This window comes from Herpailurus yagouaroundi, unplaced genomic scaffold (assembly GCF_014898765.1).
Source record: "Herpailurus yagouaroundi ecotype Mexico unplaced genomic scaffold, PumYag 199, whole genome shotgun sequence".
NCBI lineage: Eukaryota > Metazoa > Chordata > Mammalia > Carnivora > Felidae > Herpailurus > Herpailurus yagouaroundi.
In genome coordinates this window covers 15,547,771-15,563,789 of record NW_024412430.1, presented here as the reverse complement: position 1 = coordinate 15,563,789, position 16,019 = coordinate 15,547,771, and the positions used below count along the sequence as shown (strand labels likewise).

General features: G+C 46.0%; 1 protein-coding gene across 4 annotated transcripts in view; it reads left to right on the top strand.

Moving 5' to 3' along the window:
* The window catches only part of GLIS3 (GLIS family zinc finger 3), a 449,362-nt gene that overhangs the window by 403,536 nt on the left and 29,807 nt on the right, over positions 1-16,019 (top strand). The gene's annotated exons all lie outside the window — the stretch shown is intronic.

Below are 16,019 nucleotides of genomic sequence, written 5' to 3'. Positions count from 1 at the left end.
GAGAGAGAGAGAGAGAGAGAGAGAGCATGAGCAGGGGAGGGACAAAGGGAGAAAGAGAGAATCCCAAGCAGGCTGCATACTCAGTACTGAGCCCAACACGGGACTTGATCCCACTACCACGAGATCATGATGTGAGCTGAAACCAAGAGTTGGACACTTAACCAACCAAGCCACCAGGCGCCCTTCCAGTTGGGTTTTAAGTGATGTAAGCCGTGGGCTTCTCATCATCTCATTTCCTCCTGCCTGGTTGAGAATCTTAACTCCACAAGGTAGCACAGCTGAGAAGCCCATCTCTTGGGACCTCGTCTCCTTCGTCCCATCTTCTTATGAATACTCATGATGACTCTTTACGGGAATACAAGAGAAAAGCAATCTGTGTATCTTCTTCTTGTACACAGCCTAAAAAGAGTATATGTAGAAAAATATCTCCGCCATTATTGGAGTTAACAACAGCCACCCAAACACCTGATGTTGGAAAGCCCAGCTCCAACGAAGGCTGTTGGAATGTGTTCCGTAGGTGCTCCTGCCGCTTGGCTTTGTTTGTTTTTAATATTTTATCTTGTTGCATAATTTTAATTTTTTTCAGTTCCCTCCTTTGAAAGTTGGTAACATATAAAAAACTGTCAGAATAGTACGGGTGAGCACCCATACGCCCTGCACCCATACTGACCCACTGTGGATATTTTTCCATCTTCTGTTTCTGTCTGTCTTATCTCTTTCTCTCTTTGCTTCCAGAGATCCTTTGTTTGTTTGCTTGCCTGTTGTTTCAGAAACCCTCCGAGAGATTGTTGTGAATATCATTGAGCTTTAACCCTAATTACTTCAGGAAAGCTCTCCTAAGAAGGACATTTCTCCTGCATAATCACAATGTAATTATCACACTTCGGAAAGTTAACATCAATAAAGCATTATCTAACATGCAGTCAATATGAAATTTCCTCGATTGTGTAAATAACGTTCTTTCTAGCTGGACTTTTTTTTTTTTTTCTTTCCTTTCATCTTTTTTTTTTTTTCTGATCCAGGATTTTAGTAAGATCACAATTCTCATTTTTTTTTTTTGTCCTCTTGAATCTAATGAAGTTCCTCACCTTTTAGAAAGTTACCATCATCATCATCATCACTGTGCTTCATGACATTAGCAATTTATGAAGAGCTCAGCACATCTGTTTTGCAGAATGTTCCAGACTTGAGACTCGCCTGCCCTTTTCCTCCTCTACAGGCACCTTCCTCATCAGGACCACCTCTTAGGGAATGCGGTGTCCCTTCACTCTTTCGAGCCTTTGTCTGCGCTCCATGGGGAGTTAAGATGAAACGGACCACAGCATGTGACAGTGTCATGTGACATGGTGTGAAGACAGGCAACCTTGGCATCGCTGAGATTGAGGTTTAGAAGCCAGAGGGTGTTGTTGAGTAATGACAGTAGTTGACGAGGTAGACCAGCGTGCGAGGGAGGAGGGAGAGGAAGGAGAAGGACACGATGGTCCTTTATATGGCTGAGCGATGAAGCCTCCTCACGTCTGTGGCTTTGCCATGCTGCTGTGTCCTTCCCACCAGATGTGTGCCCATTCCTTTGCCAACCCAACTGGACTGGGCAAGTGTATGAAAGGTTATCTCTTCCGATCGGGTTTTGGAGAGGAGGATAATGTGAAATAGCCCTGAATTATGCCCTGTGTTTGCATTAGTGTGCAGCATAAAAACACGAAGAGGAAATGTGCTTACCTTCCGCTTCTGGTTTATGTGTCTTTGCCTCTGTTTGCCTGGGAAATCCCCCAGTAAAAACTCCAGCAGTTTTCTTAACGGAAATAGGTTTATCACACTTTGCGATTTTTAGTGGGAAACTGGCATTCTTTCCTGCTTCGCGGGCATTGATTCATCATTTACTTAGCTTTAACTTGTTAATAAAATGAGCTGAGTCACTGTCAGAAGTCAGGAACAGTCCACCGCGTCTATCCAGTTAGCATCAGCTTCTTTGATCCTTACCGTCGTAAAATAAAATAAATGCAAGTTCTCTCAATTTGACGAGTATCCATTTTTATTTCGAAATAGTATCTGGATGATACATCGTTTCAGTGATTTAAGCAGTACCACACTACGTCACCGAATGTTGATTTAAACATTATTAAGGGAAGGGGTGTTTGACTATGTCACGTTGAGCGAGCCAGTGGTACTTAATGACCGTGGCTTCCCATAAGAGGAACCCCGTGTCTTTGGAAAGGTCTATTCATACTGTTTCATAGTATGTCTGTTAGAGCAGAGGAAACAAACATATTGATGCAAATCCCTTCCTCAGACGGAGAAATCTTCACAGTCCCAAGAAAAGTCAGCTGGATCTGTGTCGCTCATCTTGTCCAACACAGCTGCCTCTCTCCATTCGGCAGAAGTGCCCAGACATGGCGTGCTCTGTAGTACAAGTGACAGAGCTTAAGGAGACCTGTGGATCGACCGCATGGAGCGACTCCGATGAGCTCCGTCTCTGAACCAGGGAAGACCGAAAATAGAGAAACGATGTGGCCTCCTCTGGGAGTACACAATCCTAGTACAGGAATCCACAGCAGGGAATGTTAGGGACAGTTGTTTTTGAGGAGGTAGTCAAAATAACTTAACCAAAAAAAAAAAGGAATATTGGTTTCTTGAGTCCATGTCAAGTATTGGGAAGCCATACTGTTTTTTATGCATATCAGATGTGACATTGCTCCAGTTCTAGGTATGTGTATGTACAGTCTTTCCATGCCTTTGAGTAACCAGGACTGGTCTTCACTGATACCATTTTCTAAGCCAGCATGGGAAACCTGTTGTAGCTTTCCTGGATGCTAAGGGGTTAAGGACAGCAACTGTTTTCTGTGTATCTTCTTTGCAATTCTGTACAATTCTGCTCCTGTCAAAGCAGCCTGTTCACTGTCTTAGTTCGTTTGTTTCTACATCTTGTTTCAGGATCTTTTCTACCTACAAAGACAATAAGGACCTTCCATTATTGTCCTATTCTTGAGTAAACATCACCCAACCTGGAGCTTGGGTTAGTTCTCAACCCAGAAAGCCCCCTTGCTTCTTACAGCTCGCAGAGACAAGTTCCCCCTGTTACATCTCTTGGTTATTATCATCTGTTTTATTTATTTGTCATTTCCCAGATGTTGCCTTGCTAAGTGAATTACTCGTTCTCCGAGGGCAGGAACGTAAAATTTCCTTACAGCCTCCACACCGCGTGCCCGGTGCTCCACAGTGCTAGGTGCTAAGGAGGGTTTGAAGGGAAGAAGGACCCATGGGGGAATGCCTAGAAAACAAAAGGCCATTGCCGGCTACCGTTGTCCAGGTGGGAGGCTCCTAGAAAAGAACGGTCCCCCCTGATTCGTTGGTCTGGACAGTGGTGGACCAGTTCTTCGGGTTCCAGCCATTTCGTGCAACCCGCATACTTTGCTACAACACACAATTGCTCTCATGCGTATGTTCACACGCATGCGCACGCACACATTGCTAGGACCCCCCCCCCCTGCTGTCATCCGCTGTGGGGGTTCCCTACGTTGCTTTTCTGTGATCTTCACTACGAGAAGCCTGCTACTCACCATCCATTCCTGTCTCCATCTGTAGCGTCTGAACAGCTCAAAACTAGGTCTGTTAGCTTTGCCGTCCTTTCTTCCCCGGGATTTTCTAAACAAGCAGGAACATTGATATCTTCACCCACCCAGGTTTTTTTTTTTCAGCCTCACACACACACGCGTGTGCACACGCACGCACCCCACGTAATCTTTCCTCTCTCTTGTTAATCTCCTAGTATATGTGCAATAATGGCTAAACTCAGAAGCATCATATGAAACATTCACGTTTATCAAAATCTATCCCAGCATTGGGGTACGTTCATTTTTTGAGTCACTTACTCAGCTGCCCTTTGGGTACCAGGCGATAAGGCTAAACACTGAGGACACAGTGGTCGACACGACTGACAGAACCCTGCCCTCTCAAAGTGTCTGGTCTTTTTTGTTTTCTTTTTAACATTTATTCATTTTTGAGAGTGAGAGAGAGCATGAGCAGGGAAGGAGCAGAGAGAGAGGGAGACAGAATCGGAAGCAGGCTCCAGGCTCTGAGCTGTCAGCACAGAGCCCGACGGGGGCTCGAACTCATGAATCATGAGATCATGACCTGAGCTGAAGTCGGATGCTCAACCGAATGAGCCATGAGGGCACCCATCAGAGTGTCCAGCCTTCACAAGAGATGACCAGATCAACAGGCAAGCATCACTTAGGCTATTGTGAAATGATGCCAGGAGAGGCTGTGGAGATACACAGGAATGACCCAAAAATAGAAGTAGAAGAAGGAACATCTGCCTGAAATCGGAAAGCCCGTCGGACCTGGCCACGGGTATGCCCAAAAGCTAAGAGGAGGCAATGCCAGCAATGGGTGGAGCTTCGTGTGTGAATGGGGGAGGAGCCTCTTAAAGGGCACTTGGGACACTAGGCTTTCTCTTGAGGACAGGGATTTGTGTATTTGCCCAGGATGGGTACCCTGGTGATTCGGGCATACATTCCCGAGGCCTCCCTATCCTGTTACCCACGCAGCGAGAGTTCAGAACATATTCTATGCCCAACAGAAGAAAAAATGACAGTACACAACCAGTTTGGTCCCCAAGAGACAAAGGCTATCCTTTGTAAAGGCTAAACCAGCAAGGCAGCACAGGTTTTATGTTATTTTCTGTTTCTAATACAATTTGACACGACAAGTTTCGTCCCTTATAATCCCAAGCTTGTATTTTATGTAGTCATGACCTATATTCGAGGATTTTGAAGAGTCACTTAGTGTTAAAAAAAAAAAAAAAAAACCATTCCCCGTGAGCAATCACTCCTCTGACAGGTCACAGACCAATCCCACAGGTATAGAAGGGTACGTGACTTACAGGGCGACTATTTTTTTCTTAATGTTAATTTATTTTTGAGATAGAGACTGAGCGCAAGCAGGGGGAGGGGTAGAGAGAGAGGGAGACACAGAATCCGGATCAGGCTCCAGGCTCCAAGCTGTCAGCACAGAGTCCAACACGGGGCTTGAACTCAAAGATTGTGAGATCATGACCTGAGGCGAAGTCGGACGCTTAACCGACTGAGCCACCCTGGTGCCCCTTTACAGGGCAATTATTAAGCACTGGCCCAAAAATAAAGCTTGTCAGCCCTCACCATTGAAATAACTGGGAAGAGCCGTGGTTGAAAAACAGAGGCTTCAAATGGCCATTTAGTCCGCCAGCACCTTGGTGTCTGCTCTCCCAACGCCACGTGATCGCATAACTCATCCTGTCTCTTTGGGTTGTAGCACTTTCTTTTTTTTTTTTTAATTTTTTTTTTCAACGTTTATTTATTTTTTGGGGGACAGAGAGAGACAGAGCATGAACAGGGGAGGGGCAGAGAGAGAGCAAGACACAGAATCGGAAACAGGCTCCAGGCTCTGAGCCATCCGCCCAGAGCCCGACGCGGGGCTCGAACTCACGGACCGCGAGATCGTGACCTGGCTGAAGTCGGACGCTTAACGGACTGCGCCACCCAGGCACCCCCTGTAGCACTTTCTATACTGAAAACAGTTGTCTTCATTTAGTGTCCCATGAAGGGGTCAGTTTCTAGGAAAGTGACTTCCACAGATAATCGAGGTCAAGAGAGGTGGTGTTTAAAATCCACCCACGATACACACACACGCACACACGTTTTATTTGAGAATCACTGAATGTGATGAACGTTGTTCCCCACGTCTATGCTGTGAGCCTAGAAGCAGCAGAAAATCCCAGTATCCTAGCCTTGAAGATGGAGATTAGAATATTGGGTCTTAGACTGGAAAAGCTTGGGGTCCTGGTGCTTTTTTTTTCCTTTGTATCTGTGCAAAGTTTCCGGTACTTTTCGATCTTTATTCCAGGGCAGAGTAGCCCACGAGTCTTTAGACTTCTTCAGTTCTGATCCATGACCACAGCCATGCTTTATCCTCTATAGCAGATATCAGTTGAGTTATTGGCCTTTGGACTGAGCATTCTTCTCACAGAGATACTCGCCTTACTAACAGCTTCTTAAATATGCCACCCAGGGGCACCTGGGTGGCTCAGTGCGTTAAGCACCCAACTCCGGCTCAGGTCATGATTTCACAGCTCCTGGGTTTGAGCCCCGCGTCGGGCTCGGTGCTGATGGCTCAGAGCCAGGAACCTGCTTCGGATTCTGAGGCTCTCTCTCTGCCCCTCCCCCGCGCTTGCTCCGCCTCTCAAAAATAAATAAACATTAAAAAAAAACTTGTATTAAAATGGAAATGGAAATGGAATGTCTGACGATTTCCTACTGGGGCCCTTCCCCCACCACACTTGGATAAAGTCTGAACTCCTGTTTGTAGGCTGCTGGGCCCTCTGTGGTCTGGCCTTAATCACATCCATTTACCACTGCTCCTCCTGCTTGTTCTGCCCCAGCCACACTGGCTTTCTTGCGATTCCTGGAAAACACCAGCTCACCTTGCCTCGGGGCCTTTGTACCTGCTGTTCCTGAAACTTGAAAGGCACCTTCACCGGAAGTTAACATGATCTGTGCCTTCGCTTCCGGCGTCTGCTCCAACGGGAACCGCTTTGGAAAGGCCTCTCTTGACGACTTCACCTCAACCCCCACCCCCTGCTCACACCCCCCAACCCCACTCTCTTCTGTTAACTCTCTTTCTCTTCATAGATTTAACAGCCCCTGAGATTACACTGTCTGCTTACTGATTGGCTTACAATCCACTAGAGCCGTAGCTCCCTGAGAGCAGAGACGATGTCATGCTTACAGCTCTTCCCCCACCTCCCTCAGCGCTTGGGAATTGTGTGGAATGAACAGGATGTGAACAGAAGGGAGGACTGCAGCTATGATTCCTTTATCATTTCTGGGAAAGGTAACAGGAATCCGGGGCAGGTGATGACTGGTCTTCCAAGTGCACGTTCTCCTCTGCGTCACCTCAGGGCAAAGCAGGAGACGCTGATGCGAGCACACATGTGTCACTACACCAAACAAATAGCTTGACTCTTGGTTCAAATATCCCTTCACATCAGATTGCTTTCCATGTATTTCTTTTTAATTTTGAAGTACACTCATTCTTCATTTTAAAGAGGTCTCGTTCATTTCACCCCTGAAGGCCAGGTCAGCCATCTTTATTTTGTTCCCACATTCCAAACAAATCCACCTCATGCAAAGCCCAAGACAATGTTTTTTTTTTTTTTTTTTTTTTTTGTCCCCTTGGATTTTCAGTTAGGAAAGTGAGTCATGACAATAACAAGGAAGGCTTGAGGTAAAATAGAATTCCTTTTCTCGCAACCTCTACTTTAGTGCGTTGGCACGGGGCAACATGGAGTTCAAACTAAGCCATTATGTTCTTGACATGTATCTGTGTGTTCCTGTCACAGAGCTTCTCTGAAACAAGTCCTAGGGAGGCAGAATTCGTAAACTGAAAGCCCACGAGCCTTTCTAGCCTGAGTCTCAAGACTTTGGCCCATTACAAAGTGCCTGGTGTCTGACAAAGAAAAGGCTGTTCGAAGGAAAGCCTTTCCTGAGTGTTTCTAGTGGGATGTGGAAATCAACTTTATCTTTTCCCCTCTTGTGTGGGGGCGGGGGGGGGATTGGCTGGGAAGAAACTGTTTTGTGTCCTTTTCCAAGTGAAGGTCCATCTGCCTGTTAGTGGTGAGGAGACCACTGAGGGGAGCAGAAGCCAAGAGACAAAGATTCTTTGCTTCCTTTACTGAAAAAAATAGTCGTCAGTTGCTTTTCTGTTTTGTTGAAAGGAGAAACACCTTTCTCTGTTTTAATCATCTTCTTCACAGTAAATGACTGGAATCGTTCTCTTGAATAAGATGATCTCCCTCAGAAACAGAAACTGTGGTCTCTGGGCAGATAGAATATACAACTGGACATGAGCACCAACTGGGCAAAGGTACCGTCTACCTGGACACAGAAACTGGCACCTGCCCGGGAGCTCAGTCTGTTCAACAGAGTAATTTGTCAACAGCAGTGACCAACATTTATCATATACTGTACTTATCTCTGCGTAGGACTGGATGAGGAGATACAAAATGGTAGCAAACACCCCCAAGCATTTGATGCTCTTCCTGTGTATAAGAGCCAAGGGCCCTTCTCTACTTGGGAATTTTTACTAGATGTGTTTTCCTCCCATTCATTTCTCCAACCAGATGTTGAGCCTTGTATTCAGGGGAAGGTACAGAAAATTCCTTTGTGGTTACTACAATAGTAACCTGGCATCCTGAAGATGAAAACAATAAATCACAGATAAACAGCACATGTTATTACTGACCAAATCACCACCCAGTTAGTTCCTTTTCAAAATGATGCATTATATTGACTCTCAGGGTCTCATTTGGCAGTGGCTTTCAAAGGCACCTGGCCACCCTGGGCAGCAGGATGGCATCTGAAGTTAATTCTAGAAGTAAAGTTCTTCTGATGTCGTCAGGAGACTCGCGTTCACATTTGAGACCAGGGGAAAGGCACGGAAGGGGCGGTTTTATCTGCCCGCGCCTCCCTTTCTCGAGTGTACCCCCAAACAACATTTTTCTCCCTCGTTTTTCTTTCATCCGATGCACTCCGTGGCAAAGCAGACTGCACTCTGTGCCTAACACCGAGCCGAACAAGAGAGAGTCTTCTCTTTGCCACAGGGCCATGAGTTAATCCCTTTGCTTTGACCTGCTCAGAGCTGCCCAAAGGATGGTGTCATTGCAGAAGGTTTTTTGTTTTGTTTGGTTTTGTTTGATTTTTGGTTTTTCAAATTGCAGCATTTTTGACATCAAATGTCTAAGACCACTCAGGATAAATTCTCTTCTGGTCGGTGGTTTTTTGTTTTTTGTTTTTTGTTTTTTTTTTTTTTTGTAAAGAGGATTTGGCAGAATCAGACTTTTCTTCCCTTTCTCCCCATCACATCAGATTCTGAAATAGACAAACAACTGAGTCACAGCCAATTCTGCAGTCAAGATAGTCCAAAAAATTCCGGCTCTTGGTTAAATGTGTCCTGCATAATTCATTTCTCTGACATATCCGGGTGTCCTCTCCCCCTCCCTGTTCGTTTCCACAGTGGGGAGATACTGTGATGCCCTCAGCCCTGCTTCAGTCTACACCAGGAAAAAAAAAAAAAAACACTTCTCTGCCTTGGGCACTGATAACTTTGTTTTCTGGAGTGAGAACTGACCCCCTCTCCCCAAACGGAGCCAAGTGTCCTCTAGAACACGATCCTTTCTACTTCCCAGAAACACTCACTCATCAGAATATACACGTGGGTCTTTAAAAAGCCTCGGTGATCATTTCACCTACAGCCCGATTCACAGCCCTCATTTTGTCACGGTCTGTGGAGGCACAGGCAATCATTTTTGAGTCCTGGTCTTGTCCACTGTGATAAATTATCTGCAGTTAATATTGACCCAGCCTCGTGAGGAGAATGAAACGCTAAGCCCTTCCAGGAGATGGATTCAGCTCTTTGCCTGGTTTGGAACAGAATCCTCGGACGGACGTACAGCTCTTGGCCTGCTTTGGCCCTGCCCAGATGGACAGTGTTGCAATTACCCACACTTCCCAGCGGCTGTTTCTTCATTACTGAAAGCTGGTCTTGATTGTCTCAGAAGCAGAATTCAATTTGCAGTTCCCCCAGTAACGTGCTGTGATTCATTCGGGGACAAATCTGGATTGAACTGAGTCCAAGTGTCTCTTTTGTGAGACAGAAGGGAAGTATAAGTAGATACTATAGTCACCCAGATGAGTCAGCCAGGAATTCATGAAGTGATTCATAAATCGTTATAAAGACCACTAAAGTCTACTAAAATGGAGTGCTGTCTGGCTATACAAAGTGGGGTATTATCATTGGGGGGTTTTTTTTTAGATGTTAAATCAGATGTGAAATCCTTAAAACTGTGCTTTTCTTTTTAGGTTTTCAAAAGGATTCCTTTTTCCCCCCTCTGTAGTTGGCCAACTGCTAAAGCCATTTTTTATTGATCGGTTTTCACAGATGAATTTAAAAACCACCGCAGCTCTCTGGGGGATAACAAATACCTCCCCAAATCCACCATAGACCAGTTTGTATCCATTATTTCTACTCCCTAGCAGCAAATCAATAATATTTTCCGTGTGAATACAATGAAACAAGTTGTTCTGATGCATTCTTCCTTCTTTGGGAGGTCTGTTACCCCCCGGGGGAGGGGGGGGAGAACTGTCCAAAGCACATATCAACCAACATTTAATCCACTTGATCATGGTAACCCCTCTTTTCAAAGTATTAACCCCCAACGCGGTGCTAAGACGCTCAGTCCTGTATTGCTGGTTACAGCTGCTTGCATACACAGCACAAATGAAGAAAAGTAAGACGTACTTATGACATGTGCTTAACCTGCAACATGGTCTGTTAGTCAATTTTGTTCGAAGAAATACAGTATGTAGTTGACACAGAAATACCTTGGACTTAGAGACAGGAGAGAGAGAGCGTTATCTGAAAGCACTTATCCAGTTGGAAAAGACAAAAGGTATAAGCCCAGCTTGGCCATATGAAGAGCATAACGCCTAACAGGGTGAGTTCACCCAAGCAAACTGGGACACTCATTGCCAAGTTTCTTTTTTTTTTTTTCAACGTTTATTTATTTTTGGGACAGAGAGAGACAGAGCATGAACGGGGGAGGGGCAGAGAGAGAGGGAGACACAGAATCGGAAACAGGCTCCAGGCTCCGAGCCATCAGCCCAGAGCCCGACGCGGGGCTGGAACTCACGGACCGCGAGATCGTGACCTGGTTGAAGTCGGACACTCAACCGACGGCGCCACCCAGGCGCCCCACATTGCCAAGTTTCTTAAAGGCAGTGGGTTGCTGATCCACCCATCCCCATCAGCTGGTGATAAGGTTCAGAATCTCAGGCACTCACAGGAGTCCCCTATCCCCCTCCCTCACCCCGCCCATTCACCTTGCCCTGCATCTCCACTAGAGGGCATCTTTCCTTATTAGGATAAAGCGAGGTCTGGAGAACTAGCTGTGTGACTGGGCAACCATTTTGTGTCTTTGGGCCTACTTTATGTCATCCAAATAAGGTGGTGCTCCAGTGCCCTTCAGCTAGAACATTATATGATTGTATGAATTTGTGAACTCAGGATACTCTGTTGGGAAACCCAGTACCGAGAAATGAGACTCTTACACAAGGCCACCATATCTGCCCTTAGAACTAGAAAATTAGCCAACTGACCAAATGCCTTGTTTTCTTTGAGCCACGGTATCCGTATCTGAGTAGTCAAGAGAGGAGAGAGTCCTCTAATATTTTTTCTTTCAAGAACTCAATAGAAATAGAATGCCGTGCTGGAACCACAGTCTTACACAGCTGTCAAGCACTGGGTATGGGTCAATGTCACAGTTACCTTAAGTGCACGTTCTGTTGAGAGCAGTCCTTCCATAAACACGTATTGATCAGCTGGAAAGTGTCAGACATTCATTCTAAAATACTCTGAGATCTCTGACCTCCCAATTTAAAATTGTTCATAATCTACCCCCAGCCTTCACCTTCCATTCTTGATTTTTCTCCCTGGTACTTGTGTCCCAAGTACAATGTATAGTTTGCTTATTTGACTTTGTTCATTGTCTGCCTCCCCTCACCAAAATATAAGCCCCACAAAGGCAGGGATACAGGTCATGTCTTTCGCTGTCCCTAGTGATCAGAATAGAGCCACACACTGGGTCAGTGCTCAGTAAATATCTCTTGGATGAAGAAAGGAATATGTTATCTCAGATTTTACGATCCCCAGTAGGGGCTAAGATTATCTTTACTTTGTACTTGAATTTGAGGCTGGGAGAAGTCGGGGAATTTATTCAAGATTAGCCAGCTAGTGAGGAACAGAGCCAGAATCCAACCCCAGTGGGTCTTCAGCAATATCTGTCTCCTTCTCCTGCCATCTGCAATTTTTCTGCACGTGAACCTCACTCGTTCTGTGTTTCTCCGTTGGGACCTACCATTCTGTGAAACGATGTAAGATTGTTTCTGAGTACTGTATTTACAGGAAAGATGGCCTCTTTGCTTCTGGCCCACCTCACTGCAAGGTTGGGAGACTCAGTATGAGCCGAGGGTGGGAGCAGACCACAGAACGGAAGGACTGTAACTGACTAGCTACCCCGAATAACCAGACGTTTCCTAAGATGTGTGTAGATACGTAGCTATAGAAGCCTTTTTAAGTCCTTTTTTCCCAGAAGCTTTTTGATGAACCCTTTAAAACCTGTTTCCTGCCTGGGTTTTGTTGTTGTTGTGTTGTTCTGTTTTGTTTTTTGGCAGGAGGTTGGGGGAAGGGTACAAACCATTGAACCATGGCTCCTGCTGAGGTTACATAAACTCCTCCACTGAATGAGTACAAACGGTTGACTCAGTTCTCTGGTTTGCTTTTGTGTGAAGTGTTTCTGGTAAGCAGTGATGTCTCAAAAAAAAAATTCTAGTCCGTTGTGTGCGTTCTGACATTAACAATCTTCTAATGTTTCAAAGAAGAGACTGGTGAGCTGTGTTAAATGAAATCTGTGAAATGTCAACTGTGGATCCACAGCAGGGGGGGGACAGAGTTGGACCTAGAAAGATTTCAGACATTCTCTCCTCTGGCTCTTGGACGCTGCCGTAACTCAGAATGAATTAGAGTGACGTCGTCATCTTGTCCTGACGTGATGGGGGATGAGCTGTTCCATGAGAGGAAAATTGTAAATCACTGCAACTTAGACTCAGCATCAAACTTGTTTATTTTGGCATCAAAATATTTTAATTCCCTGGCTTTGGATTTAAAAAAAGATTCCCTGTTTTGGGCAGAATACTCAGATCATATCCATTGTGGTAGGTGTGTGAGCATGTGTTCAAAAACCAAGGTTGGAAAATCAGCGAGGACGCTAAGACAAAGGGATCGTGAGGCCCCACACCCCATCTCCAGTAACAGAACTTTCCACCTTTGGCGTAATGAGCTCCCGTTTAAGTGTGCGTGTTCTTGGTTCTTCACTCGTTTCTGGAATGAATGGCCTCAAACCACTCAAGTTTCTTGAGTCCTTTTGGCTTTAAGAAAAAAACGTTTCCTGGGGCGCCTGGGTGGCTCAGTCAGTTAAGCGTCTGACTTAGGCTCAGGTCACGATCTTGCGGTTCATGAATTCGAGCACTGCGTCAGGCTCTGTGCTAACAGCTCAGAACCTGGACCCTGCGTCGGATCCTGTGTCTTCCTTTTTCTTTGCCCCTCCCCCGCTCACAGTCTGTCTCCCTCTCTCAGAAATAAATAAACATTTAAAAATTTTAAAAAATAAATAAAACATTTCTGACATCTGTCTTGTTACAAGTTGTCAGTGATTGTTCCAGAAGCTCCCAGGACCTTCCCTCTAACAGAGGGACTTCCCCACTTTTGCCCTCTTCCCCTGCCCCCTCACCCCTCTGATTTTGATGTGCTTAATTCTAGCCTACCTTGGGCTGGTTAACTAGTAAGCAGGTCTATAAAAATTGAATTTAAATTAGCAAGATTGGGAGAGATTTTTCAGTAACATCCCGTGTACCATTTTTCAGCAGTGACAAAATTAAATCTACGTGCTGTACTTGAAAATCAATCACATTTACACACTCGTTTCTTATACTGGGCTTTTCCGTGCTGAATTCTTATTCCCTGGTTCCTAGCAATCGTTGGATAATCATAATCACACCTTGTCACTTTTCACCTTTTCTATGTATGCGTGAAAGTTAAGATTTCTCTTGGAGCCCCTTCCCTTTCCAAATCAAGGACTTCTCAAGGTGTTCATTTATCTCAGCCAGAATAGTTTACATTTAAATTTTTATTAGGACTTTATATGAAGGGACATAGTATATTTTAAAATTATGTTAATTTAATGCCATGTAATCTTACTTGTTTGAACATGGAGAAAACTTTAGTCAGAATTAGCAAACAGCCAAATGTGGAGTGAGTTGAAGGCTCAGTAGGTATATTTTACTCCCTCCCAACGTCTCTGCGATCAGCATTGCTAACACCTTGATGTAATAGCCCCCACATCTGTCTTCCTTTGCTCACCATCAGTACTTTATGTAATATGTGGTAGCCAAGAGGGCATGGCCAAAGTTTGGAACTTGTGTGAATGAATAGGTAAGAGTGATGTATAATTACCGTATAATTATATATTCCCTAGATAGATACATGGATGTATCATTTGTAGGTAGATATATAATCTATGTATAGCTATAGAGTTGGTTTGTAGGAATGTAAATTCTGGATGACTCCTTAATGGATTCTGTCCTTTTAGTTGGTTGAATTCTCCCCTCTTTATAGCAAGTAATCACAGTTCACCCTATAGCCACATCATCCCTAATTACAGAAAGATGAGATTTTATATTGCTGACAATCTTTGCCTCCTTCCCCCTCCCCCTCTGCCTTTTCTCTCTTTGTTAATCAAACCCTTGCGTATGAGCCTGACTCGCTTGCTGGGGGACGGGGGGAAACGGAATCCCTTTCTTCCATCAAGCCGCCAATATCAGGCTCAGACTTCTCCGTACTGTGACTTGTGCCATCCACACATCTCTGCCCCATTGGACCTCGACAGAAAGGAAAAGCGGCTGAAGCACCAGAGAAAAGACCAGAAAACCATCAAGAGTGTGCCGCGTCTTTTATTCCCAGATGAAGAAATAGAATTAGGAAGCAAGGCAAAGGAGCTCGCTGCCTTGCTCAGAACTGGAACTGAGATGCCCGTGACACAGGTTGTCTTGCAATCCAAATCCTCCCCCCTCTCCCTGAGGGCCTCCTGCCCACGGGGCTCAGGGGGTTGGGTGGTGGTGTGGACTCCGTTTAGTCCTGAAGCCTGCGATCCCACAATTCCTCAGCCCCCTCCCACGACCTCAGACAGCCTTGCCAGACACATTAGAGACATACTCCCCAGGAAAATCGCCTCCATGTGAGGAATCCCGGCCTGCGAGTTCTCACTAGATGTTCTCAGGGCAATGCCAGGGCTCATTTGCTGGCCAGGGCTCAATGGCTTTCAGAGCCATTCAGTTCAGCACGTCTTTTCAGGCTAATTCCAATTAGGATGAGACACTTCGAAGATACGTATTTCCCCGGCCCCGGGGCACTCGGTTACCGGTCTCCTTCAGCAAAGTGAAAATAAGCATCTGACCCAGCCAGCGTGTTTCGGCCTCGTCCAGAGACTTCTCTTCTCCAGAGGTTGGCGAGTGCCAACCCCCCTCCCTGGTTCCCGCACCCCCTTCCCTCACAGCCTCCTCAGGGGGATTTTGACCCACGCTTTATTACTGCCGCAGCACGAACGCCCAGGCTGAGCCCTGTTAACTGCCCCGATTCACAGCATTGCAGGTCACTTTATAAATCTGACCGGTTCCGTGTCCCTTTCTACCATCCATGGCCCTACACAAGAGCCCAGCAAAGTGAAGGGATTCGTCCTTGGGCGGGCAACCTCTACAGGTTGGCGTAAAACAAAGCCTGTCTTTTCACCCGGTGTCAGAAACAACCCACTGGAAGTTTTCAGCTTACTGGACCTTTTGGGGGGGACTGACCAATCCACTGCTGACACAGTTTGCTCCCCGGTTACTTTGCGGCTTCATTTCACCACACCGACGGGTTCCCCGGGCCGCCCCACTCGTGACGGCAGTCCGTGGACACCGGTAAACCTTAACCCTGCACTCGCGGGCACACCTTCCCTTTAGCGCTGGCAGGTCCGAACTGTCGTTTGGAACCCAGGGAGTGAGACCCTGCCACTTGCCCCCTTACACTCAGAAGACTGGCAGAAAGCTGTCAGGCTTGGATCTCAGGTTAGTTGACCGTGTCCCCTTGTTTGAACATCTGCGTGTCCCTGCTCAGAAAGCTGCTGACAGTTCTGTTACGATTAGCACACGTGACGGTGAAAGATGTCCCACATCGTGTTCCCGTTGTGCCCCGGGCAGTGTTCTCTACCACGCGCGGAACCCACGCAGGTAGCCTGGGTTCTGGGTCCCCCACTCGACCTTTGAGGCTCAAATCCACGCGTTCTTGGCAGAAGAAAATGTATTGTTGAAAGAGAACAGGGTTAGAGAGGCTTACCT